At 42.5% G+C, this 26048-nt stretch overlaps 1 long non-coding RNA gene across 1 annotated transcript in view; it reads left to right on the top strand.

Moving 5' to 3' along the window:
* LOC138363898 (uncharacterized) overlaps positions 1 to 25713 on the top strand; it is a 71545-nt gene extending 45832 nt beyond the window's left edge. The window contains exon 4 of the long non-coding RNA XR_011228239.1: positions 21899 to 25713. This is a non-coding gene — a long non-coding RNA (uncharacterized lncRNA). The remainder of the gene's footprint in view (positions 1 to 21898) is intronic.
* Positions 25714 to 26048: the final 335 nt, after the last annotated feature.

Here is a 26048-nt window from a genome sequence, read left to right as displayed (position 1 = left end):
AATGTGTGAACCATCGCTGTACTCAAAATTATGGTGTGTATATTAGTGATTCAATTATTATGTTCATAAAACAATAAACAAATAGTTTTGCTGTTGTTACACTATATACACAGGTTATATATAAGTATTTGCATGTTTTGTACACCATAACGAACTACTAAGTTGGTCTTGTGAGTCAAAAAGCAACGAGGAGTGACCGCCAAACACCAGCGAGCCACTCACTGCCACTCCCTCCCTCAACACCACCTCACTCACCTCCTACAATACTATTTCTGTATTTATTCACTATACACAGACGTTATATATACGTATTTACATGTTTTGTTCACCATAACTGTACATCTAAGCTTGTATGGTGAGTAAAGGCCACAAAGACGTAGCTACTCTCACAGTCAGCTGATTGGCGGCCGCCCTCAAGGCCAGACGCACTAATATTTGTCTTTCAACAATATTGTTTGTGGTGTTATTACGCTATATACACATATTATATATAAGTATCTACCTGTTTTATTCACCATACCTGAACAAATAAGCTGGTATGGTGCCCAAAGACCATAGTGGCCATCAGTAAACACCATGCCAAGACGTGCAGTCGACCCTCTTCCCTCACCAAAATGGCGGCTCCCAACCTCCTACTCTCGCTGTTATCACACTCTATACACACGTTATATATAAGTATCTACATTTGTGTTCACCATGGCGAACCACTAAGCTGGTATGGTGAGTGCAGTCAATAAATGGTGGCCACACAGAGTCAGAAGACGACGCCACAACCCTCCCTCGCACTGCCTTACACCTCCCTCTATGGAGCACAGCGCTAAATATCACCACAATCCTGCTATTATCAGAATTCTGGTCAGTTTTATCACAGTCAGGGGGCTTCAGTAATACTATCACTGCTAAATAATAGCAGTATCATATATATTATGGTATTTGTAGGCGATGCTGTGGTCACAAGCTGAACAGCGGTGCTGTGAGCTCGTGCTGCGTGCGCCAGCCTTGGTGGCTTGCTCAATACTGACGCTGTAACACCCAAGAATGTTGGCCTGGATTTCTTTTCTAGGTGGCATCTGGCAACTATCGGTCGTGGCTGTACTATAGCTGCCCCTATCCCAGGCGGGGAATTTAAATTATAGCGCTAGACACGAAATCATATATAAATGATGTGCGCGGTTTCGGTTTTGTCACCGATATCATTTATATATGATATGCGCGGTTTGAGGGTTAATGTGTTGTGTAAGAAAGCAATCGTTAATTAATTCTAGAAAATCTGCTTCATTATTCCCTGTTTTGTTCAACCAGTTTATTCCACTAAAATTAAAATCACCCATGACATAAATACTGTTAGATCTAGATGATCTAGATATTTCATCCCATAGATGCTTTGCTTCTATTCTGTCTAAATTTGGTGGCCTGTATATAACTCCTATTATAATAATATTTGCTTTTTCGTTCAATTCTATCCAAATAGTTTCTGTATGTGGCTCAGTTTTGATTCCCTCTTTGAGACTACATTTCAAATTGTCCTTTATACTAGAAATAAGCACTAGAAGGATAAGGTTAAGTGCAAATACTCCTTCCAAAGTACTAGGTCGCAGGACCGTTAGCCCACTAACAGGGCGGGCCCATTCAGCTCAAGGCTCCACTGGGGTTCCAGCTAAGGGCTTAACGGACTGTCCCAGCTAAGGGGCCTAGGACAGGGCCGTCCGAGGGGCATGACTGATGTGCCCAGCTTAGGCCCGTGACTACGGATGCCTTTGACTAAGGAAAAGGCAGGACTGCAAAAAGTGCCTCACGAAAGGGGAGGCAAGTCGGTAAAGAAAGGGAAAGTAATAATATAGTTTGAGAACTAATGCCGCCAGCATAGCACTCATTACCGTAAAGGCCAAAGACCGTTATGCTAAATAAGCATAAACAATAACAGAGCCGTGATCCAGAGAAAACGATAATAACAAATAAAGCAGAGGGAGGGTAGAAATAAGGCAACTAAAACCCGGACCGAATAATAAAGAACTTAAATTAGTAGTAGTATGATACAATAATAACAACATTCATGGCGTTATGCGAGGCCGGAAGCCGAAAGGGGAATTGACATGAGATCAATAACACCAAAAAGTGACTATAACTAACATCAATAGCAAATAGTAACAAGTTCAAATTCAAAATTCCAATGTTTATTTAGGTAAAGTACATACATACAAGGGGTGATACAGATATTGATGAATTTATAGATAGAGCTAGTACATACAATGCCTAAAGCCACTATTACGCAAAGCGTTTCGGGCAGGAAAAACACTAAAGACTAAAACATTATACTAATTGAGATTAAAGTATAAAATGTGTTGAGAAAATATAAAAATAAAAACGGGGGGGAACATGGCAGGAAAACAGCAAAATATAATTTGGTTGACAAACAGCATTGTTTAAAAATAACAGACATGGGTTGACATTATAGGGGTAAGGTAGGTTACATGGAGTTAATTAGGTAGTGCTTAGTTTTTATCTTAAACTGGTTGAGAGAGTTAGTCTTTAACCCTTAAGCTGCGCATCGCATCATATGATGCTTTGACCGACTTGCAGTAAATTGTGCATTGCTTCATATGATGCTTTGGAGTACTACGCAAGATTTAAACGGCCCGCGAACACACGGGGTTCACCACACCTTCATCAGGGCTCCTGTAAACAGATGCCATTTTTTTTTTAAATCGTGGGCCAAATTCCCGAGTGTTAGACGCCTCAGTATTGAGTGAGCTACCAAGCCTGATGCACGCAGCATGAGCTCACAGCACTGCTGTTCAGCTTGTGACCACAGCATCGCCTAAAAATGCCATTATATACTTGTTCATGCTATTATGTAGCGATGATATTATTACAGAAGACCCCTGACTGTGATAAAACTGACCAGGGTTCTGATAATAGCAGGATTGTGGTGATATTTAGCGCTGTGCTCCATTGAGGGAGGAGTAATGCTGTGGGAGGGGAGGGTTCTGGCGTCGTCTTCTGACTGTGTGTGGCCACCTTTTATTGACTGCACTCACCATACCAGCTTAGTGGTTCGCTATGGTGAACACAAATGTAGATACTTAAGTATAACGAGTGTATAGAGGTTATAAACAGCAATAGGAATAGGTTGGGAACCGCCATTTTGGTGAGGGAGGTGGCATCGTCTGCACGATTTATCATGTTTACTGGTGACCACTATGATCTTTGGGCACCATACCAGTTTACTTGTACAAGTATGGTGAATAAAACTGGTAGATACTTATATATGTGTGTATATAGCGTAATAACACCACGAACAGTATTGTTGGAGGAGAAATATTAGTGCGTCTGGCCTTGAGGGCGGCCGCCATCAGCTAACTGTGCGAGTAGCTACGTCTTTGTGCCTTTACTCACCATACAAGCTTAGATGTACAGTTATGGTGAACAAAACATATAAATACCTATATATAACGTCTGTATATAAAAGCAAAAACAGTATGGTGGGAGGAGAATGGTGGCACGTCAGGTGAGGGAGGGAGGGAGGGAGAGGCAGCCAGTGGCGGGCTGCCACTGCCACTCAACATACCAACTTATTGGTTCGTTATGGTGAACACGAATGTAGATATTTATATATAGCGTCTGTTAATAGTGAATAAAAGCAAAAAAAGTATTGTGGGAGGAGAATGTAGGTGAGTCAGGTGTCTTGAGGGAGTGAGGAAGTAGCAGCCAGTGGCGGGCTGCTACTGGCACTGCCACTTAGCATGCCAACTTAGTGGTTCGTTATGGTGAACAAAACATGCAGATACTTATATATAACCTGTGTATATAATGTAATAACCGACAAAGTATTTGTTCACTGCTTGATGAACATAATAATTGAGTCAACAATATGCGCACCATATTTTTGAGTACAGCGATTATTTACTCATTTTATTATATAAATATATCACACTACACACTATTGAATAATATTACAGCAAAAAAACTACGAAAAATCAACCAGAGAAATTGAAATAATTAGGTAATTATCTCTTTGTCGCAACTCCGGCCTGACAGTGGGGAGCAACAGACCATCTGGGACGCACGCTGAGTCAACGCCTGTTTTTTTTGCCAAACTTCCCCGCCCTATAGCAGGCAATATATGCCACTTACAATTTTATTATTATTTTTCCCATGATCAGTGAACACAAATTAACAGGTTAGGAAGAAAAAAGTTTTTTTTTTTTTTGTATGCGCCTGTGGGTGTCAAATGGTATATAGCCATGCGCCATTTAAGGGTTAACATGATTGGGAAGGCCATTCCACATTCTGGGTCCCATGATTTGTAGAGCATTTCTAGTTTGATTAAGTCGTACTCTTGGAATATCAAAAAGGTACAGAGTTGGATATTGTTCTAATATTGTCCTTCTCCTAAGTGGAGAATAACTCAGCCAAATCCGCCAGTGAAACCAAAGACTATAAGCAAAGTAGGCTTAAAACAATAATATAGTAGCAGAAAAAAACCCAGAATAAACTCAATAATTACAAATACTAGCAGAGGGAGGGGGGGGGGTGAAGGGAGGAAACCAAAAACCCGAAGTGAATAGAAAAGAACTTGAATAAATATATAACATAATGTAATAAATAATATATTGCCACCAGTCAACATGAAAAGCAGCTAGGAGTCGTCTGGGATTCGTCCTGAAGTCGTCCTGACGCCAACTGGAGATCATCTTGTAATCATTCTGGAACAGGAAGGCGCCAACAAGAAGGCATCGTGCAGGCATCAAGAAGTCGTCTTTTAGTCAACACTAAGTCACCTTACTGGTGATCGCAGACATTCACTACTACAGGAAGACCTGGATAAACTGGAGGAAAGGTCTAGAAAAAAGGCTGCTAAAGTTCAACTCAGAAGACATTGATAAACTAAAAACATATTAACAAAGTTTTCGATTGGGCAGCAGAAAATAACATGATGTTTAACGGTGATAAATTCTGGGTACTCAGATACGGCAAAAATGAGGATCTTAAACATAATACAGGGTACAAAACACAATCGAATCTGCCCAAAGTTGGAAAACAGCATGTCATGGATTTGGGAATAATCATGTCAGACGACCTAACGTTTAGGGAGCATAACCAAGCAAGTATTGCGTCAGCCAGAAAAATGATAGGATGGATTTCGAGAACCTTCAAGTCCAGAGATCCCATCACAATGGTTGTACTCTTCAAATCACTTGTGTTGTCCCGTCTTGAGTACTGCTCAGTACTCACTTCCCCCTTCAGAGCAGGCGAGATTGCTGAAATTGAGGGAATACAGAGAACATATACGGCACGCATAGACGAGATAAAGCACCTAAATTATTGGGATCGTCTCAAAGCTCTCCAAATGTACTCACTAGAAAGGAGACAAGAGAGATACCAAATAATATACACATGGAAAATACTGGAGTGACAGGTCCCAAATCTGCACAGTAAAATAACAACGTACTGGAGTGATCGACATGGAAGAAAATGCAGAATAGAACCAGTGAAGAGCAGAGGTGCCATGGGCACAATCAGAGAACACAGTGTGAACATCAGAGGTCCACGGTTGTTCAACGTCCTATCAGCAAGCATCAGAAATATTACGGGAACAACCGTGGACATCTTCAAGAGGAAACTAGATTGTTTCCTTCAAGGAGTGCCGGACCAACCGGGCTGTGGTGGGTATGTGGGCCTGCGGGCCGCTCCAAGCAACAGCCTAGTGGACGAAACTGTCACAAGTCAAGTCTGGCCTCGGGCCGGGCTTGGGGAGTAGAAGAACTCCCAGAACCCCATCAACCAGGAAAGTGGTTGATGGTTGAAAGTGGTAAAGAAAATAGGCAAAGGCTGCAAATTCACAAGGCAAGACAAGAAATATGAGTTAGAATTAAATATATGAATATAGCAAATAACATCAACGGTGCACTAGGAGAACCGCAGCAGAAGTAGTATGTCCAACTGTAAGCAATTGTGCTCAAAATACGACTGGAATAAACTGTCAATTAAGAATAGTCAAAATTAAACAAAAAATTGTGTAATAAACCAATACTACAAAATTGCAAAGTTAATACAGCACAAAGCTTAGGCTGGAAAGGCCAATGTCGCGTGATAATTGCGCTCATAATAAAGAAACTGGACATTAACCGTAATGATATGACAGTATTAACAATACCACGTAAAATTTAACAGCACTGGAGACTGTCATTAAATGATAAATCCAAGACGTGAAACATTGAATTTGTTAAATAATAAATTTAAAACATCGCCGAACAGGTCCAAACGGGAAATGACATGAGTAAGGTCAAGCACAACATAGAAATCACTGTATAAATAGATAAATAAGGAAACGTCCCACACTGGGGCCGGGAAACTTTAACCTTAACATTAAACCAACATTAACGTAGCATGTATAACACAAACACCAATGGCAAAAAGCGGCAAAATAAGGGATTAATATAAACAACCGTTGCCAAATGTAAACTGCAAAATCCTGCCCCGGAACATCAGCAGCTGTACACTGCAGCTGGAACACCTGCAGCTGGACATTGGCAACTGGAGCATCAACATCTACTGAAGATAAATAAATAGCGGCAACAGGCTACCAGGGAAATCTTCAGTGGTAAGTAGAAGTCCAACTGCAAGACTATTAGGGGCCATTAGAACCTGGGAGCTAGCGTTAAGGGAACGCCGGGAACAAACTGAAGCTAAAGCTGAAGCTTTCCCTTGCCAAAAGGGGCGAGAATATCAGCAGCTAGCACGTCAGCAGCTGGAATAACAACGCTGAAACAGCAACAGCTGTAACATCGATGGCTGGGACAGCGACAGCTAGAACGTCAGCAGCCGGCACCTCAGCAGCTGCTGAAGATACAAAATTAGCGGCAACGGGGAAACTGCCGTAGTAAGGAAGGCAACTACAAAACAATTTATGCTCAAAATAAGGCTGGAATATAACTCGTTAGAGAACAGGATGAATACATGAAGCTGAAAATAAAATGCAATCAAATACAATAAACTGAAAAGGAGTGATAATAATAGGCACGACAGCAGGAACGCTTCAGCTGGAACCCCGCACGCTGGAACTTCAGGGGCTGGAATGTCAGCAGCTGGAACAGGAGCAGGAATGTCCACGGCAGGAACCTCGATACCTGGAACGCAGTAGCATGGATGTTAACAGTTGGTACCGCATCAACTGGAACATCAGGAACAACTTCAGCCGGAGCATGGCAGACGAAACGTCTGGATAAACCAGTAGCCTAGGGAGGCCGCAGTTTCTTCCGGACACACAGGGAACTGGTGGCCCAGCCAAGGGCGTATGAACCGAAGTTGGCCTAGGCAAGGGCATAGAACTGAAGGGGCCCCAGCCTACTGGGGCATAATCAGTAGTGGCCCCGTCCTGGGCATAGAACTGAAGTGGCCCCACCCTGGACCACAGTAAACTGAAGTGGACCCAGCCTGGACCACAGTAAACTGAAGTGGCCCCACCCTGGACCACAGTAAACTGAAGTGGACCCAGCCTGGGGCATATAAACTGAAGTGGTCCCAGCCTGTGGCAGAACTGAAGCGTGGGGCATAAAATGGGAGTGGCCCTGCCCTGGGTCATAATAAACTGAAATGGCCCTGTCCTGGGGCATAAGAAACTGGAGTGGCCCCAGCCTGGGGCATAGGAACCGAAGTGTCCCTAGCCTGGGCATAGAAACTGAAGTGGCCTCCACCCTGGGGCATAAGAACTGAAGTGGCCCCAGCCTGGGGCATAAGAACTGAAGTGGCCCCAGCCTGGGGCATAAGAACTGAAGTGGCCCCAGCCTGGGGCATAGGAACTGAAGTGGCCCCAGCCTGGGGCATAGGAACTGAAGTGGCCCCAGCCTGGAGCATAGGAACTGAAGTGGCCCCAGCCTGGGGCATAGGAACTGAAGTGGCCCCAGCCTGGGGCATAGGAACTGAAATGGCCCCAGCCTGGGGGCATAGGAACTAAAGGGGCCCCACCCTGGGGTATAGGAACTGAAGGGGCCCCAGTCTGGGTCATAAAAACTGAAGGGGCCCCAGCCTGGGGCATAAAAACTGAAGTGGCCTCAGCCTGGGGCATAAGAACTGAAGTGGCTGCAGCCTGGGCATAATAAACTGAAGTGGCCCCGTCCAAAGTAGCGCCAAGGGGGCCCCGAGGGTCACCTTGAAAGGAGTGCCAGCACCCTGGGCCGCCGAGGGAGAGGCGGGCCAGGGCCCAAAGGGCCCACCCCATAAGGCTTGAAAGTCACGAGGGCCTGGGCCACGTGTATGGCACCACCACACAGAGCGTTGCCAACCCGCCGGCGGGAGAAAGCCCCACACAGGCGTGCCACAGGGGCGCGCGCCAGGGTGCCACGGAGGGCAAGGAAGGACCTCACGGCTTGGCGCCCAAGTGAGAAGCAGCTAGGCCCTCCGGCCTGGCCAGGGAGGAAGCTAGCTAAAGCGGCCCGACGCGTACCACAAGGGACACGGCACTAGGGACACGCCAGACACTGGGGCAGTGTCTGGCGTGTCCCTACTTGAGATGACATACTCTCCAACACTATATCTGCGATTGCCCTGTTATTAGTGACTTCATACCAAATGGTGTGAGGTACTTTGAGCTCTGTAATTACTACATCCACTCAGGAATATTGGAAGATATTCTTGTGCTGCAACCAGATTTTGCCAGTGGAGGCTAATAGATCAGCCTTAAGTATTTTGTTCTCTCCTGATTCCATGTATGACTGGCCGTCCTGTGAGGTGGGGATGTTGGATGAGCTTGTAGCTGGTTTTTGATCTATACTGTGTGGTCCTTCATACAGAATAGGGAAACAGCACATTGCTGTATATACCTAAGCATGTTAAAAAAAATACATTGTTTGAGAGGAGTCTTGTAGAAACTGGCAAGAGTAGTTATAATATAATGTTCCTATGATTCAATGCTTACCTCTTGTGAAAATCATGAAATTGTTGTTTAGAGTTGATTTGTTTTCTGGGGGGAGCCCCGTCGGCTCCCCAGAGCTATACCAGGCTGATATGCTAATGTCAGACTTTGGCATTACCCATGTATGCCTATCCATCCTGTGAGATGGGAGTATTAGATTAACTTATAGCTAGTTTTTTATCTACACTGTAATCTTCCATATGAATAGGGGAGCAGCACATTGCTGTGTATACCTAAGCTTCGTAATAAAAATATCAGTAATAAAGATTTTAAATTATAGTTTGTATTATTGCAAGTATTATCCTTATTAAATCATGTTAACAATGGATCATTAAGATCTCATGTTGATATGTAATAGTTATATTTCTTTTGAATCATTCATTAAATTGTGCATTATGTCTCAATTTTTCACTTCCTTGGATATACTGTACAGTACAAAAAGATAGGATAAAAATAAACCAGTAACATTTCTTTCATTATATTTTTTATTTAAATAACTGCATCAATATTTTTACAGCTGACAGAATTTGTTTTACCACACAGGTGCATTGTTTATTAAAAAAAAATTTGGTTTATTGTTACACAAAATGGTGCTACATAGCCTTCCCAGCTTGGTACCTTCTTTTAATACTTACTTATTGATTAATAAATAAATAATAAATAAATTTTATTCAGGAAAAGTACATACATAGTTGATTTACAAACATGATGTTGGATTTATAGACAGAGCAAGTACATACAATATCTAAAGCCACTAATACTCATAGCATTTCGGGCAAGGTGTGGGGGGGAAAAAACACTTAAACTAAAACTTAATAGTAATTGGAATTAGGTATAAATTGTGTTGAAAGAAGGAATAAAAAATACAAAAAATGGGGGGAACATAGTAGAAATCAGCAATTGTACACGTTGGTGAACAAACAGCATTGTTCAAAAAATAGCAAGACATGGGTTCACATTTAGGGGGTAAGGTAAGTTACATGGAGTTAATTAGGTAGTACTTGGTTTTACTCCTAAATTGGCTGAGAGAGGTACAGCCATTGACATGATTTCGGGAGGTCATTCCACATTCTGGGTCCCTTGATTTGTAGAACACTTCTAGTTTGGTTACACACAGCCAAATTGTGTAACAGGAAGAGGTCTTGGACACAAATTTGTTCCATGCTAAATGTAAAGGAATCAGCTGAGTATTCCTCAAATAAAATAAACTGCCTCAGCTTATAAGATAAATAAAATAAGCATTCCTCAAATAAGTAGCTGCCTCACCTCGCTGCCTTACTGCTACATAGCCTTCCCGGCATGGTACCTTCTTTTGATAATTACTTGTTCCACACCCAAGTTGTGTAACAGGAAGGTCTTGGACCCCTACTTCCCTCTCTCTTTTTTAATAGTCCATATAGTCATAATTATAGCTTTAGGTTTCAATGAGAAAAGTTTTGAAGTTTTTACCTTTCTCCTTACCTAACATCATTTGTGCAGCATATTTTTATTTTGTCGCACCCAGATTAAATTTCAAAATAAAACCAAACAATATAAATTAAAAATAGGGGGTGTACCTTAGCTATACATACCCATCTATACTTATTACTAGGTGAACTTGGTGATAGTAAATGCTCCCATCAGGCAGGGATCATCACCTGTTCTCATATTTCATGTTCATCAGTGTTTATTTACTTAATAACTACTGGTATAATATCTTTCTATTATGAAACTAATTCTATTATCATAATAGACATATTTACTATAAGTTTCAAGCAGAGAATGCATATATAACTAACACGAAGGACTCCACTTCACGAGATTCATCAACTAATAATCTTTTTGTTTACATTACAATCGATCCTTGTGTTGTGTAGTAGAGAAAAATTTACTTGTATCCAGTTTACGTAAAGTTACGAGTGGTTGACTTAGCTGACGAAGCAAACTTATGAAGGTTTTGCAGGCGATGAGTCACAATAACGTGGCTGAAGTATGTTGACCAGACCACACACTAGAAATTGAAGGGACGACGACGTTTCGGTCCGTCCTGGACCATTCTCAAGTCGATTGTGAATGTATTCACAATCGACTTGAGAATGGTCCAGGACGGACCGAAACGTCGTCGTCCCTTCAATTTCTAGTGTGTGGTCTGGTCAACATTATGAAGGTCTTCCTTCTTAGTGTACCTGCCTGAATACCGACGTAGCCGCCACGAAGGCGCTAAGAAGGAAAAACATATGTAAGTTCCTTTGTGAATCTGGCCCCTGGATGGGTTCCCCATCTGACTTGTTGGTTCTCTGGGGGTCCTGGGCGAGTTCCTCACGGAGGGGTCATGCCAGGGCCCGTGGTTCTGCTCGTCGAGGTGGGCCACAGGTGCCACTTTCAGATCCGGTGCTACCTTTGGTCCCGCCTGCGCCTGGTAGGCGCGGTGCTCACTCTGTGCGCAGGTCGGGTTCTCGTAAGGAGCGTCGGCCCTTTCGTAGTTCGCCCCATTGAAGGGGCGATGGGGTGGGAGGCTTGCTCTGTTCACTCACGCCTGGTCTCTCAATTTGTGCGCTTTTTGGGTCGTTTCTTGCGGCCTTCATTGGCATTCTTCATTGGGGGGGGGGGGGGGGGGTTCGGGGCTGGCAAGGCAGGCCTCTTTTCCTGCGCTCAGTCAGACTATCCAGACAATTTCTTTATGCGGGGTATTCAAACCCCTGTAAATATAACTGATATCAACACGAGCGCACTAAATTTTGAAAGAGAAATTGAAAACATGCCCATGCACTCAGCCCCAGGTCCAGACTCATGGAATTCAATATTTATAAAGAAATGCAAAGTGCCGGTAGCACAGGCACTCAGTATAGTGTGGAGGAAGAGCTTGGACACAGGGGAGATACCAGATGCACTTAAAGTAGCAGACATAGCCCCTCTACACAAGGGAGGGAGCAAAGCATTGGCAAAGAATTATAGACCAGTTGCGCTAACATCGCACATAATAAAAGTATTTGAGAGAGTGATTAGGATTCAAGTCACCAATTTCATGGAGACCAATGACCTTCACAACCCAGGCCAACATGGATTTCGAGCGGGAAGATCGTGCCTCTCACACCTCACACACAACACAACTAGTAAACACACCTACTTGAGCACTACGACAAAGTCAGAGGCATTAGAGGAAAAATAGAATGCTGATGTGATATACACGGACTTGGCAAAGGCTTTCGATAAATGTGACCATGGCGTGATAGCACACAAAATGAAGTCAATGGGAATAACTGGTAAAGTAGGACGCTGGATACTCAGTTTTCTGTCAAACAGGACTCGGCGAGTAACAGTCAACCATATAAAATCTAGTCCAAGTGCAGTTAAAAGCTCTGTACCTCAGGGTACAGTCCTTGCACCACTGCTTTTCCTTATTCTCCTATTGGATATAGACAAAAATACAAGTCACAGCTTCGTATCATCCTTTGCAGATGACACAAAAATCAGTATGAAAATTACCTCGGCTGAAGACATTGAAAAACTTCAAGCGGATATTAATAAAGTTTTTGACTGGGCATCAGAAAATAACATGATGTTTAACAGTGATAAATTCCAGGTACTCAGGTACGGTAAAAATGAGGACCTTAACCCTCAAACCGCTAGGGGTCCAAATGGAATTCACACCCACAGGCGCAACAAAAAAAAAAAATTGCAAAAAATTCTTTCGTCTTATAGAAGTGTTCATTTGTGTTCCCTGATCACGGAAAAAATAACAAAAAAATCCTAGGTGGCATATTTTAGCTGCAATAGGGTAGGGAAGTGTGGCAAAAAAGGGGCGTTGGCAGAGCCTTCGCCAGACGAGGTCTACTCCGCCCAAGCTGTCAGACGGCAGTTGCCACAAATATATTATTACCTAATTATTTCAATGTCTCTGATTGATTTTTTCTTAGTTTTTTTGCGGTAATATTATTCCATACAGTGAATTGTGGTATATTTATATTATAAAATGTGTGAACCATCGCTGTACTCAAAATTATGGTGTGCATATTAGTGATTCAATTAATATGTTCATAAAACAATAAACAAATAGTTTTGCTGTTGTTACACTATATACACAGGTTATATATAAGTATTTGCATGTTTTGTACACCATAACGAACTACTACGTTGGTCTTGTGAGTCAAAAAGCAACGAGGAGTGACCGCCAAACACCAGCGAGCCACTCACTGCCACTCCCTCCCTCAACACCACCTCACTCACCCTCATTCACCTCCCACAATACTCTTTTGTATTTATTCACTATACACAGACGTTATATATACGTATTTACATGCTTTGTTCACCATAACTGTACATCTAAGCTTGTATGGTGAGTAAAGGCCATAACATGTAGCTACTCACACAGTCAGCTGATCGGCGGCCGCCCTCAAGGCCAGACGCACTAATGTTTGTCCTCCAACAATATTGTTTGTGGTGTTATTACGCTATATATACACACATTATATATAAGTATCTACCTGTTTTATTCACCATACCTGAACAAATAAGCTGGTATGGTGCCCAAAGACCATAGTGGCCATCAGTAAACACCATGCCAAGTTGTGCAGACGACGCTCCTCCCTCACCAAAATGGCGGCTCCCAACCTACTCCTCTCGCTGTTATCTCACTCTATACACACGTTATATATAAGTATCTACATTTGTGTTCACCATGGCGAACCACTAAGCTGGTATGGTGAGTGCAGTCAATAAATGGTGGCCCCACACAGTCAGAAAACGACGCCACAACCCTCCCTCCCACAGCCCTACTCCTTCCTCCGTGGAGCACAGCGCTAAATATCACCACAATCCTGCTAGTATCAGAATCCTGGTCAGTTTTATCACAGTTAGGGGGGCTTCAGTAATACTATCGCTGCTAAATAATAGCAGTATCATTTATATTATGGTATTTGTAGGCGATGCTGTGGTCACAAGCTGGACAGCGGTGTTGTGAGCTCATGCTGCGTGCACCAGCCTTGGAGGCTTGCTCAATACTGACGCTGTAACACCCAAGAATGTTGGCCTGGATTTTTTTTCTAGGTGGCATCTGGCAACTGTCGGTTGTGGCTGTACTATAGCTGCCCTTATCCCAGACGTGGCGTTTAAATTATAGTGCTAGACACGAAATCTTATATAAATGATGTGCGCGGTTTCGGTTTTGTCACTGATATCATTTATATATGATATGCACGGTTTGAGAGTTAAACATAATACAGGGTATAGAACTCAATCAAATGTACTCATAGTAGGAAAACAACATGTAAAGGATTTGGGAATAATGATGTCTGACGACATAATGTTTAGGGAGCATAACCAAGCAAATATTGCTACAGCCAGAAAAATGATTGGATGGATTACGAGAACTTTCAAATCCAGGGATCCCTTCACAATGGTTGTACTCTTCAAGTCACTTGTGTTGTCCCGTCTTGAGTACTGCTCAGTACTCACTTTCCCCCTTCAGAGCAGGAGAGATTGTTGAAATAGAGGGAATACAGAGAACATATACGGCACGCATAGACGCAATAAAGCACCTAAATTATTGGGATCGTCTCAAAGCCCTCCAAATGTACTCACTAGAAAGAAGAGGAGAGAGATATCAAATAATATACACCTGGAAGATACTGGAGGGCCAAGTACCAAATCTACACAGTAAAATGACAACATACTGGAGTGAACGATATGGAAGAAAATGCAGAATAGAACCAGTGAAGAGCAGAGGTGCCATAGACACAATCAAAGAACACTGTATAAACATCAGAGGTCCACGGTTGTTCAACACCCTCCCGAGCAAGCATAAGAAATATTGCCGGAACAACCGCGGACATCTTCAAGAGGAAACTAGATTTATTCCTCCAAGGAGTGCCGGACCAACCGGGCTGTGGTGGGTATGTGGGCCTGCGGGCCGCTCCAAGCAACAGCTTAGTGGACCAAACTCTCACAAGTCAAGCCTGGCCTCGGGCCGGGCTTTGGGAGTAGAACTCCCAGAACTCCATCAACCAGGTATCAACCAGGGGGTGCGCAGAGTGGCGATCTTAGGTATAGGGAGCGATTCAATACTTCTGCAGGTATACGAGGCTCACATCCTGTGTCTCAGGACTCCTTTAAACAGACCTCATTTTTAAAGAAAATCGTTGGCAACATTCTTAAAGTGTGAGAGCCTCAGTATTGAGTTATCAACCAAGGATGGCACACAGTTTGCCACCAGACTAGTACCCAAGCCGAGAGGTATAAGCTACGAGTAGAGGCTATGGGAATTAAACCTCACTTCGCTGGAAGACACAAGAGTTAGGGGGGACATGATCACCACATTCAAGATTCTCAAGGGAATTGATAGGGTAGATAAAGACAGGGTATTTAACACAAGGGACACACGCACTAGGGGACACAGGTGGAAACTAAGTGCCCAAATGAGCCACAGAGATATTAGAACATTTTTAGTGTCAGAATGGTTGATAAATGGAATGCATTAGGAAGTGGTGGTGGAGGCTGACTCCATACACAGTTTCAAGTGTAGATATGATAGAGCCCAATAGGCTCAGGAACCTGTACACCTGTTGATTGACGGTTGAGAGGCGGGACCAAAGAGCCAGAGCTCGACCCCTGCAAGCACAATTAGGTGAGTACAGCATGAGCTAACAGCATCGCTGTTCAGCTTGTGACCACGGCATCGTCTAAAATTGTCAAAACATATATGTAACTGGTATTATTTAGCCATGATAGTATTAGAGAGGAGCCTGACTGTGATAAAGACTGTGTACAATTTCCAGATATCAGTGAACACAATGCTGTTGTGGGATAGGTTGGACATGTATATGAGTGGGAGGTTATAAATAGGAGCTGCCTCATATGGGCCAATAGGCCTTCTGCAATTACCGTTATTCTTATGTTCACATGTTCTGTTCAAGATGTTCACAGCACTATGCAGGTAGCCACAGCACCCTACCATTGTTTGGTCCATCTTAGAATCTTGAAATGACTTCTCATGTTCCTTTACAGAATAAACTTGTGGAAAATTATTAATTTACAGGATTTAGTGACCAGGATTCTGATAATAGGATTGTGGTGATAATTAGCCCTGTTTGCAGTATGGTGGGAGGAGTAATCTTGGTGTTGGAGGGAGGGAGGTAGCATCGTCTGCTAATTCTGTGTGGCAACCTGTTATTGTCTGGACTCAGCATACCAGCTTAGTGGTTCGCTATGGTGAAAACAAATGTAGATTCTTATTCTGTATATGATGTGTGTATATAGTGTAATAACAGCAAAAGGAGTACAGGCATACCTCAGTTTAAGAGTTTAATTGGTTCCTGGAGACGCCTCGTATTCCGAAAACTCGCATTCCGAAGCTAATTTTCCCATAAGAAATAAAGGGAAATGAATTAATCCGTTCCTGACTACCCCAAAAACCCCACATCAAATTAAATGTTTATACCTAATTCATCTAAATAAACCTACAAAACTATGTTCAAGTTATTACTTGCCTTGCTGTTGAATGCTGTAGGCGTATGGAAGATGGTGAGGAGGTGGGAGGAAGAGAGGAGTTACTGTTTGGAAGGGGAGTCCCCTTCCATTATCACATCAGGCAGTGAGGACTTCACTGATATGCACACTCTGGCACATTTTGCCTGCATACCACTAGGACTTGCTTGTTTTACTAAGAATTTGTCTAATGACACTTGTTTTTCCCTACATTTTAACACTTGTCTGTAGTAAGACATCACATTATCATTTAAAAGGTCAATGCAACGGCCTGCTACAGCTTTATCTGGGTGAGTTTTTTCAACAAAACTTTGTAGTTCTTCCCATACTTCACACATTTTCTTAATCAAGAAGGGACATCCTCTACTGCCTCTACTCACAGCTATTTTCTTAGGTAGAACCTTTCCAATGGCTTTCTTGAGACCCATGGCAAGATATATAATGACAACTTTTATGCTCAAATGGCCAAAAAACCAATAAAAAACTGTAAATCCTTGTGAAGAATTCAGGTGGGGTAGTCACTGGACACGAGACACTGGTAAACTGAGGCGCGATCGTCATGCCACCACGCGCCAGTCGGCCTGTACACATATCAACAAACTCGCGTTCCGAGGTAACCCTCGCCTTCCGAGACATATTTTTGGAGTAAATCCTGCTCGTCTTCCGAAAAACTCGCATACAGGGACAATCACATTCCGAGGTACCACTGTATGTTGGGAGAAGGATTGTTGCCGAGTGAGGTGTTGGTGAAAGAGGGAGTGAGGAGGCGTCTGCTAGTGACCCTGAGGGCTTCATCGCTCAGCGCCCATAATTTGCTCAAGTTCTCAGCTCCATCATGGCTATAGTATGTCACATACAATATTTAATTTTATTTTACCATGATCAGAGGCTACAATTTAACAATATAAGAGAAAATAATTTTTTGCACAGAATTTATTTTCGGCGCACCACAGAATTGTCATTTATTATGGCCGTACAGCATGGTGGTTAAGTCTAGCCAACCTGCTATCTGTCCGCACACCCATGACGCTAGGAAGTTTGCTGCTTTGGCTGCCGTGTTTGCCATTTCTTGGGTCAATATTCGGGCGCAGTGCTTTTGGAGGTCGAAAAGTTCTCAGGGATCCCTGGAGGCTCCCAGTCACCCTCCCTCCCTCCCTCCTGCCGACTTTTTTTTTAGCATTGTTTGGATGCTTAGCTTCCGAACTGGATTGCTAGGTAGCCGGCACAAGGGGTCCGGGGCTCCCCCATCACCCTAGCGGGGAGGGGATGGCTGTGCTTACGAGTGGTGCGACGGCAAAGTGTGATGTTTGCTGGTTTCCCTTGTTAACTTGGGACTGGTTGGGTGTTTTGCCTCTCCGGTTTTTGGTTGCAGTTTTCTTACCATGTGGGGTCTGTTTTGTTATGCCTACTTCTCTGGGTGCCTAACTCTATTGGATGGCAGATAAGGAAAAACCCCAACCATGGGGTGTTTTCCAGGGCCATTCCTCCCTGTACCTCTCTGAGGGGGCCAGGTTCTGGTTTGTGGTCCCCGGTAGGCTGAACTCCATTGACTAATGCCCTGATCGTGCTCAAGTCATTAACAGTGCTGTGCCTTGTGGTGTGGTCCTGTCCTGTGGTGGTGTGTTAACCAGGAGTAATTTCACAAGTACTCGGGGCTGCATATGCCTAGGGTTCCTTTCCCTAGGTGCCCAGTAGGTATTGCCCTTGTGGCTTGGGGTTATCTTCCACAAGTCGCTTGGGGTCTGCCTCTGTGGAATCTTTTGCTTCTCGGTAATTGCCCGCCCTTGGTGTCAGCTGGGGTGTTTCTTGCACCACTTGTTTTGTCACTGGTAGGGGCACAAGGTACTGTGCAGCTAGTTTTCACCAGATTATAGCGATCGGCTATGTTCCACCTGGGTCGTTGTCCCTCATGCGGGAGTTTTCTTTTATTTTTGTTTCCTGCCTGGTGGGGGTCTGCCCCTTGGTGTTGGTACCCCTTCTATATAAATTGGTGGTCCTACTAGGTCCCTGTGAGTGTACACGTCCCGAGGGTTCAACTGTTAGTAGTTCGCTGGATAGTTTGGGGTGCCGGTTATCAGTATCTTGCCTGGGCTTCCCTTAGCAGAGCATCTAAGGGCCCTGGAAATCCCCTTTAGGGCTCTGTGGTCCGATGGATGCATCCTCTGGGTCCCATCTCACTTCGTGTGAGTTTGAGGGTAGCTCTGTCCCCTTGTTTCAGGGTGACAATCACCAATTTGTGCCTCCCTCATGCTGCCTGTTGGGTCTGTAACACCTTTGACCCGGAGTCCTGCGAGTGGTGTTCCTTGCTTGTACTCCAGTTCATCCAATCCACTGATCTTGATACTCGGGTGCAGGCAGCTTTGGTGTTGCATGTGTGATTTAGGTTGCTGCAGTGCGCTGGGTTGGTTACTAACCCGGATGCCCTGAGCCTGCCCGGTTTTGCATATAGGGACTCGAACTTGGGGTTGTTATCGCCTCAACTTTGTTTCGTCCATGCCTCCCTTGTCCTTCCCCTGCTGTTCCTCGACCCTCTGCACCCAGTTCTGAAGTGTCTAAGGGTTTCAGAGTCGGTTCAGGGTTTAGTTGGTGGTGAGATTCGAGCAGTTCAGGGGATGCTCCTTCTGGTGTGATGACGGAGGCATTCGAGCCTTTTTCTCCAGCTGGTGCTTCTGGGTGTGACCAATTGGCCCTGTTTGTTCCAACTTTTCCGGTGGACTCTGTCTTATTTCTTGAGGCACAGGGTTTGCAGGACGACTCTGCCCCGAGTCCTAATGTGGAGGTTCCCGAGGCAAGGGAGGGGTTGACATGGGGGGCTTGGGCTCCATTTGACCCCGCTTGGGTGTTGGTACCCTATGAGCGAGGTTTGTTGTTGCAGGGGGGTGGGGTTTTCTTATCCCCTCCCTCCCTATACGATTTTGATATAGCATCAACCCCTTCCCGGGATCCCTCTGGTACTTCTGTCCCTCACTTCCAGAGGTTTTCGGCCTCCCGCATCGCGCCCCATTAGGTGTGGGAGGCCATTGCGGCTCGAGGCCATCTCCTGCATGACCTGGATTGTGCCTCAATAATGGATCCTGCCTCATTTGTGATTGGTTTTTCCTTTCCTTACTGGGTGCGTTACGAGGTTCTGGAGTCATCCTCTTTGGCAGAATAGCCTATATTTTCAGTGGCGGCATGGCATACGTTCTGTCGGTCCCACATGCTTGAGTGGCGAGAGGCCCTGATGGTTGTTCAGGTTTACCCGGGGGGCGAGATTGAACGCTTCACTGCTTGTTTGTTCGTCCCTGCCCTTCTTTGGGATGTCGGCCTGTGTAACTTTGCGTACAGGTTCCCTCCCTTTCGGCTGCCCTGGTTGCTGAGGATTTACTCATCCGTGACCATTAGGCTTCGGTCTTGCATTTTTTTTCCCTTCTTAAGCTGTCTTCAGACTGGCTTAAGGAGGACATGGAGGCGTTGGTTGCTGATCCTAGTTCTGGTGCATTGGTCGCAGTGGTGCGGGTGTCAGCTGCCTTGTTGAAGCTGTTTGTGCCAATCCTAAGGGAGGCAGAGTCTCTGTTTTTTGCTTCTCGTTTTGGGTGCCATCAGGCGGTGCTTGCTCCATCCTTAGAATCCGCTTGAGCTCTGGCTCTTAGGTTTTCTCTGCCCATTTTGTTCTTTCTTTTTGCACAGTATGCGATGGTGCAGTTTCTGCAAACGGAGGTTTCTAGTTGTCCTCCCATGTTGGACTTTTTGGTTCTTAGGGGGGGGGCCCGTGGGGTTTCTAACCAAAAAGGTCATGCCCAGGGCTCGAGGTTGCTCTTATCGTGGTATGCCAGTGGTGCCAATTTCAGAGTCGGAACAGCCTTCCGGGCCGACGTCGTCTGGTTGGCGCGGTAATCGCTCTGCTCATCTATCAGCTTTTCATAAGGGGCTTCGGCCCTTTTGTTGGTCATCCTATTGACGAGGCAATTGGGAGGGAGAGGTTCGTGCAGTTTGCTCGCGCCTGGTCCCACGATTTGTCGGCTTTTCAAGTCTCTTCATGCAGCTTGCAGTGGCATTGGGTGGCCCCTCCTTCTTCGGGGGGCTCAGAGCTGGCAGGGCAGGCTTTCTCTCTGTTGGGTCACCTTGGAGTGGGTTTGCTTGGGTGTGGACAGAAGTCCTCATCCCTCAGGTCGGTTTCCCACCTGTTTCCGGTTCTGAAAAGAGACTGTGCAGACAATGCGGTACATTCTGGACTTGTTCAATCTGAACCCCTGGGTCTATTGCTCCTGCTTTCGGATGACTTCTTTGTCCCAGGTCCGGCTTCTCTTGGAACTGGGCGCTTGGATGGTGTCCCTGGAGCGAGTGGCAACCACCTCCCGGGAAAGTCCCTCTTGTTTTTATCTTTGGTTAAGTAGCTCCAGGGAGCCAAAGGGGCTCCACCAGAAAACCAGCGTTGAATGTAATGAAACACCATTTTTTGGGTTAGACCCGGAGTCTTCCCGGCAACCCTCCCTTCCTCTGGTCGGAGGTTTTTCGCAGTTTTTGACATCCAGCCTCTGAACTTGGGGATGATAGCTGGTGTGGGAGGTCTGGAGCTCCCCATTCCCCCTTCTGCGGAAGGTGGGAGCTGCACTGACAGCGGCACGGAGATGGTTGTGACATCATGCTCGTTTGTTAGTGTTTAGTTTGGAGAGTTCTTCTCAACAGTTTGGCTTTCAGTAGCAATTTTTTAACCAGATAGGTAGGTACCCCCAAAACAAACCCTTTCTTGGGTGCCTGTCTCGGTCGATGGCAGACATAGAATGCTTCCAACCTCACGAGGCTTTCTATAGGCCATTGCTCCTCGTGCCTCTCTGAGGTGGGGCCTAGGTTCTGGTTTGTGGTCCCTGTTAGGCCTAAGAACTCCATTCACTTGGCTGATGCCACGGTCTAATACGCTCATATCAGCCCGGATAGCTCTAGGGAGCCTCTGGTCTCACCCAGAAAATGGCATTTCATTACATCAATGCTGGTCTTTTAGGTTCAGATAGACAGTTGGCCAACCATCTCTTTCCTGTAGAATCTCTGTGATTCATAAAAACTAAGTAGATTTGTTACACAGGATCTTCCTGTTCGAAAACCATACCGTCTGTCCATTTTTGTCATTATTGTACTCTCCAGGTGTTCTACCCATTGTTGTGTTAACAATGGATCAACCCATTTGGTGTTAGCTATTTTTTTCTAATGTTTTAACTACCATACTTGTTAATGATATGGGTCTATAATTTAGAGGGTCTTCTCGGATACCATTTTTGTAGATTGGAATTATGTTTGCCATTTTCCATATACTGTATCTGCTAAGATTCCTGTGCGCAGGGATTGGTACCTGTCAGCAGTCTGCTGGCTGATATATTTTACCTATACTGTATATCTTTGTTTTATTTGGAGAAAGAACCATTATAGTATTGGAATTATTAAAAAAAAAATCCTATTTGGGAAATCTTTACTAGATTTCGAAGATTCTGTATTTGGTATTTGTTGACTATAAACGACTTGGTAATCTCTCAATCTTTTCTTTCACAGCTCCTACGGTCACCAGAAGAATAATACCTGCAGTGCCAGGACCCAGTGGTGTTGAATAATACATGCAGTGCCAGGACCCAGTGGTGTTGAATAATACCTGCAGTGTCAGCATCCACACACAGTGTCAGATATACTGCATACATGTTGTCAGCAGCATTATGAAACACATTATGGTGTAAGAAATACTACATGTAAATGGGTAAGACTGTCTTCAGCACACTCATGTGAATGACTACATATATTATCAATATGTCATGCATTATTAACATCTCATGTACTATGGTAACAAAGGAAATGTGTATTTAAATTAAATTTGGTGTATCATTAATTTAAAAATCTCGGTATTTATTAGCTCATTGTGTATGTGGTACAGTATTGTTTGGCAAGAATACATTTTAAGATTTTCAAATTAATTATTTTTATTATCAGGTTCTAATATAAAAAAGTTTAATATATATTTTCAGTTTTAAAACATTTCATACTTTTTCTCCTATGTGAGCCATTGTAAATGTTGAGAAAGCATTAAAATAATCTTTATACTGTATAGTAATTATGATTTTTTTCTTGGGTAATTTGCTCTTAAGCTCAAAAGGCTCTCCAAATAAGATAATATATCAGTGTTCTTAATGCTCAGAATATATTTATTTATTCACATATTTACATGACTGTATTGGGGATTTAAAAATAACAATGTTCATGGTACATTGGATCAGTAAGTTCTTGTAAAAATCACATACATATATGTTTGCAAATGACAAACCACATGAGGGTCCACTGTACTTGACTCTTGTGCTATGGTTATATTTATAATAAGACATCCATCAGTTCTGTGGTTATATTTATAATAAGACATCCATCAGTTCTGTGGTTATATTTATAATAAGACATCCATCAGTTCTGTGGTTATATTTATAATAAGACATCCATCAGCTCTGTGGTTATATTTATTATAAGACATTCCTCAGTTCTGTGGTTATATTTATAATAAGACATCCATCAGTTCTGTGGTTATATTTATAATAAGACATCCATCAGTTCTGTGGTTATATTTATAATAAGACATCCATCAGCTCTGTGGTTATATTTATAATAAGACATCCATCAGTTCTGTGGTTATATTTATAAGAGAACATCCCTCAATTCTCTGATCATATTTTTAATAAGACATTCCTCAGTTTTTTGGTTATATTTATTATAAGACATTCCTCTGTTCTGTGGTTATATATATAATAAGACATCCCTCAGTTTTTTGGTTATATTTATTATAAGACATTCCTCAGTTCTGTGGTTATATTTACAATAAGACATTCCTCAGTTCTGTGGTTATATTTATAATAAGACATCCCAAATTCTGTGGTCATATTTGTAATAAGGTTCTGTAGTGAAACATCTTAATACTGTGGCTGTATTTATAATAAACCATCCCTCTCTGCTGTTGCTATATGTACAGTATGATAAATCAGTATAATTATAAATAAATTTATAATATATTTAATTTTCCTATACAAAGACATTTTGTTAAATCTTAAAAAAAAAAAAAATTGCCACAGGATTTGTTTGTAATGTTTACAAAGTTATACACGGACACTAACTTTCCTGCTGGTGAACGCATGTGGAGACGTAGATTTGTATGTTTGCTTTTACACTTGCTGATTCACAGGAAATATTGTAGAGTATATTTTATGTCTAGCACATTTTATAATATAATAAGCACAATATTATCTTACTATTTATGAATAATACCAGTGGTTTACATATTGTAACTTTTTTCCATTCTCTTGTGTCTTTGACAAGTAATTAAATTACTTTATATTCCTACAAAACTTAATTAGATTATTCCAATTGCTTATCTGATATTGAGTGCCATCTGTTGAGAACAGAGTTAACACTATAACCTGTGTGCTCTATTCTGGTTACTCTATACTGATTGCTATGTAGTTACTTGAATTATTTATGTATCCGACAGTCCAAGTGTTTTTGGCATCTCTTAACAATATTTGCTTTAGTAATAAATAAAAGCTCATGCATTTAAAATATATCAAATATATTACTAAGATTTATAAAGAACACAACAATTTATAAAGGAGACAAATACTAGTAATAATTGTCTACAAGACTTAACTAATGAAATGTAGAATATTTCATTAGATAATACTTGCTTTTTGGATCAAATAGCTGTAAAGGTTTATACAATCAAGAAAACTGTACAAATATTTATTCAAAAGAAAAATGTCATCAGTGTTGAATGTTTAAAATTATATTATGAAAACATCTCGCATAATAGCATACAAAACATTTAGAGAAAAAAAGTAAATACATTGTCTAAACTACTTTCAAAAATATCAAAATTTATATAAGTGACCATTCAGGAGAAAAGTCATATCACTGTAGAATGTGTCTGAAAGACTTTAAAAATAAATTATGGCTAATAACACACACACAAGGATTCATACAGGAGAGAAACCATATCACTGTTCAGAATGTCAAAAAGATTTTTCAGTTAAATCAAATCTAATATCACACATGAGGATTCATACAGGAGAGAAACCATATCACTGTTCAGAATGTCAAAAAGATTTTTCAGTTAAATCAAATCTAATATCACACATGAGGATTCATACAGGAGAGAAACCATATCACTGTTCAGAATGTCAAAAAAACTTTACTCGAAAATCACATCTAATAAGGCACATTGGGATTCATACAGAAAGGAAACCATATCACTGTTCAGTATGTCAAAAAAACTTGACTCGAAAATCACATCTAATAACACACATGAGGATTCATACAGGAGAGAAACCATATCACTGTTCAGAATGTCAAAAAGATTTTTCACTTAAATCAAATCTAATAAGGCACATTGGGATTCATACAGAAAGGAAACCATATCACTGTTCAGTATGTCAAAAAAACTTGACTCGAAAGTCACATCTAATAACACACATGAGGATTCATACAGGAGAGAAACCATATCACTGTTCAGAGTGTCAAAAAGACTTTTCAGACAAATTATCTCTACTAATACACATGAGGATTCATACAGGAGAGAAACCATATCACTGTGCAGAATGTCAAAAAGATTTTTCACTTAAATCATATCTAATAAAACACATGAGGATTCATACAGGAGAGAAACCATATCACTGTGCAGAATGTCAAAAAGATTTTTCACTTAAATCAAATCTAATAAAACACATGAGGATTCATACAGGAGACAAACCATATCACTGTGCAGAATGTCAAAAAGACTTTTCACAAAAATCATATCTAATAAAACACATGAGGATTCATACAGGAGAGAAACCATATCACTGTTCAATGTGTCAAAAAGACTTTTCACAAAATTCAAATCTAATAAAGCACATTAGGATTCATACAGCATAAGAGTCATTTGAATATTGTCAAAAACACACAGAAATCACAATAGCGTGATGCATCAATGAACAAATCCACAAGGACCATGACGAGGATTTGAACCTATGTCTGAGATCATCCCAGACGCTGCCTTATCGACTGAGCTACGACATGGTAAAAAGAGTTGAAACCAGAAGTTTTACTGAACTTACTTGAATCCTGCAGCCTCTCCGAGACACAAACCAGGGCTTTACACAACTCCCTCATGCACTCTAGCTATGTCAATAGGCCTTTCTACCTCTTCTGACGTAGGTTCGAATCCTCGTCACGGCCCTTGTGGATTTGTTCATTGAAGCATCACGCTATTGTAATTTGTGTGTGTAATGAAGTGAGGGGAAGAGGTAGAACAACCAAAGAACTCCCTCCCAAAAGAAAACAATAAAACTTACTTGGCGTGGTTATTACTTTCTCTTTTTCCCTCCAGCTTTTACTGCGCATAACTCTACTGCTCTCTTGATCTGTCGTGATATTCCCTTCATCCCTCAACTTTTTCAGTCACCCATTCAGTGTTTTGTGGTCCGTATCTTTGTGAGTAAATGGTATGCAGTCTGTTCCGTTTATCTCCCCTCAAATTTTACGCTTTCTCTTCATGATCCTAAACACTTGTTGGACTCTTTACCAGAGCCTGTGCTCCTTTTGGATGATTTTAACTGTCAGCATACCCTCTGGGGAGATATTCTGACAAACACCCGGGGACACCTTCTTGAACCATTTGTGCTCACTTCTCTTCCTTTAT

This window comes from Procambarus clarkii, chromosome 12, assembly GCF_040958095.1.
Source record: "Procambarus clarkii isolate CNS0578487 chromosome 12, FALCON_Pclarkii_2.0, whole genome shotgun sequence".
NCBI classification, from domain to species: Eukaryota; Metazoa; Arthropoda; class Malacostraca; order Decapoda; family Cambaridae; genus Procambarus; species Procambarus clarkii.
Note: the sequence above shows the minus strand (reverse complement) of the source record. Positions and strands in the feature narration are given on the sequence as shown.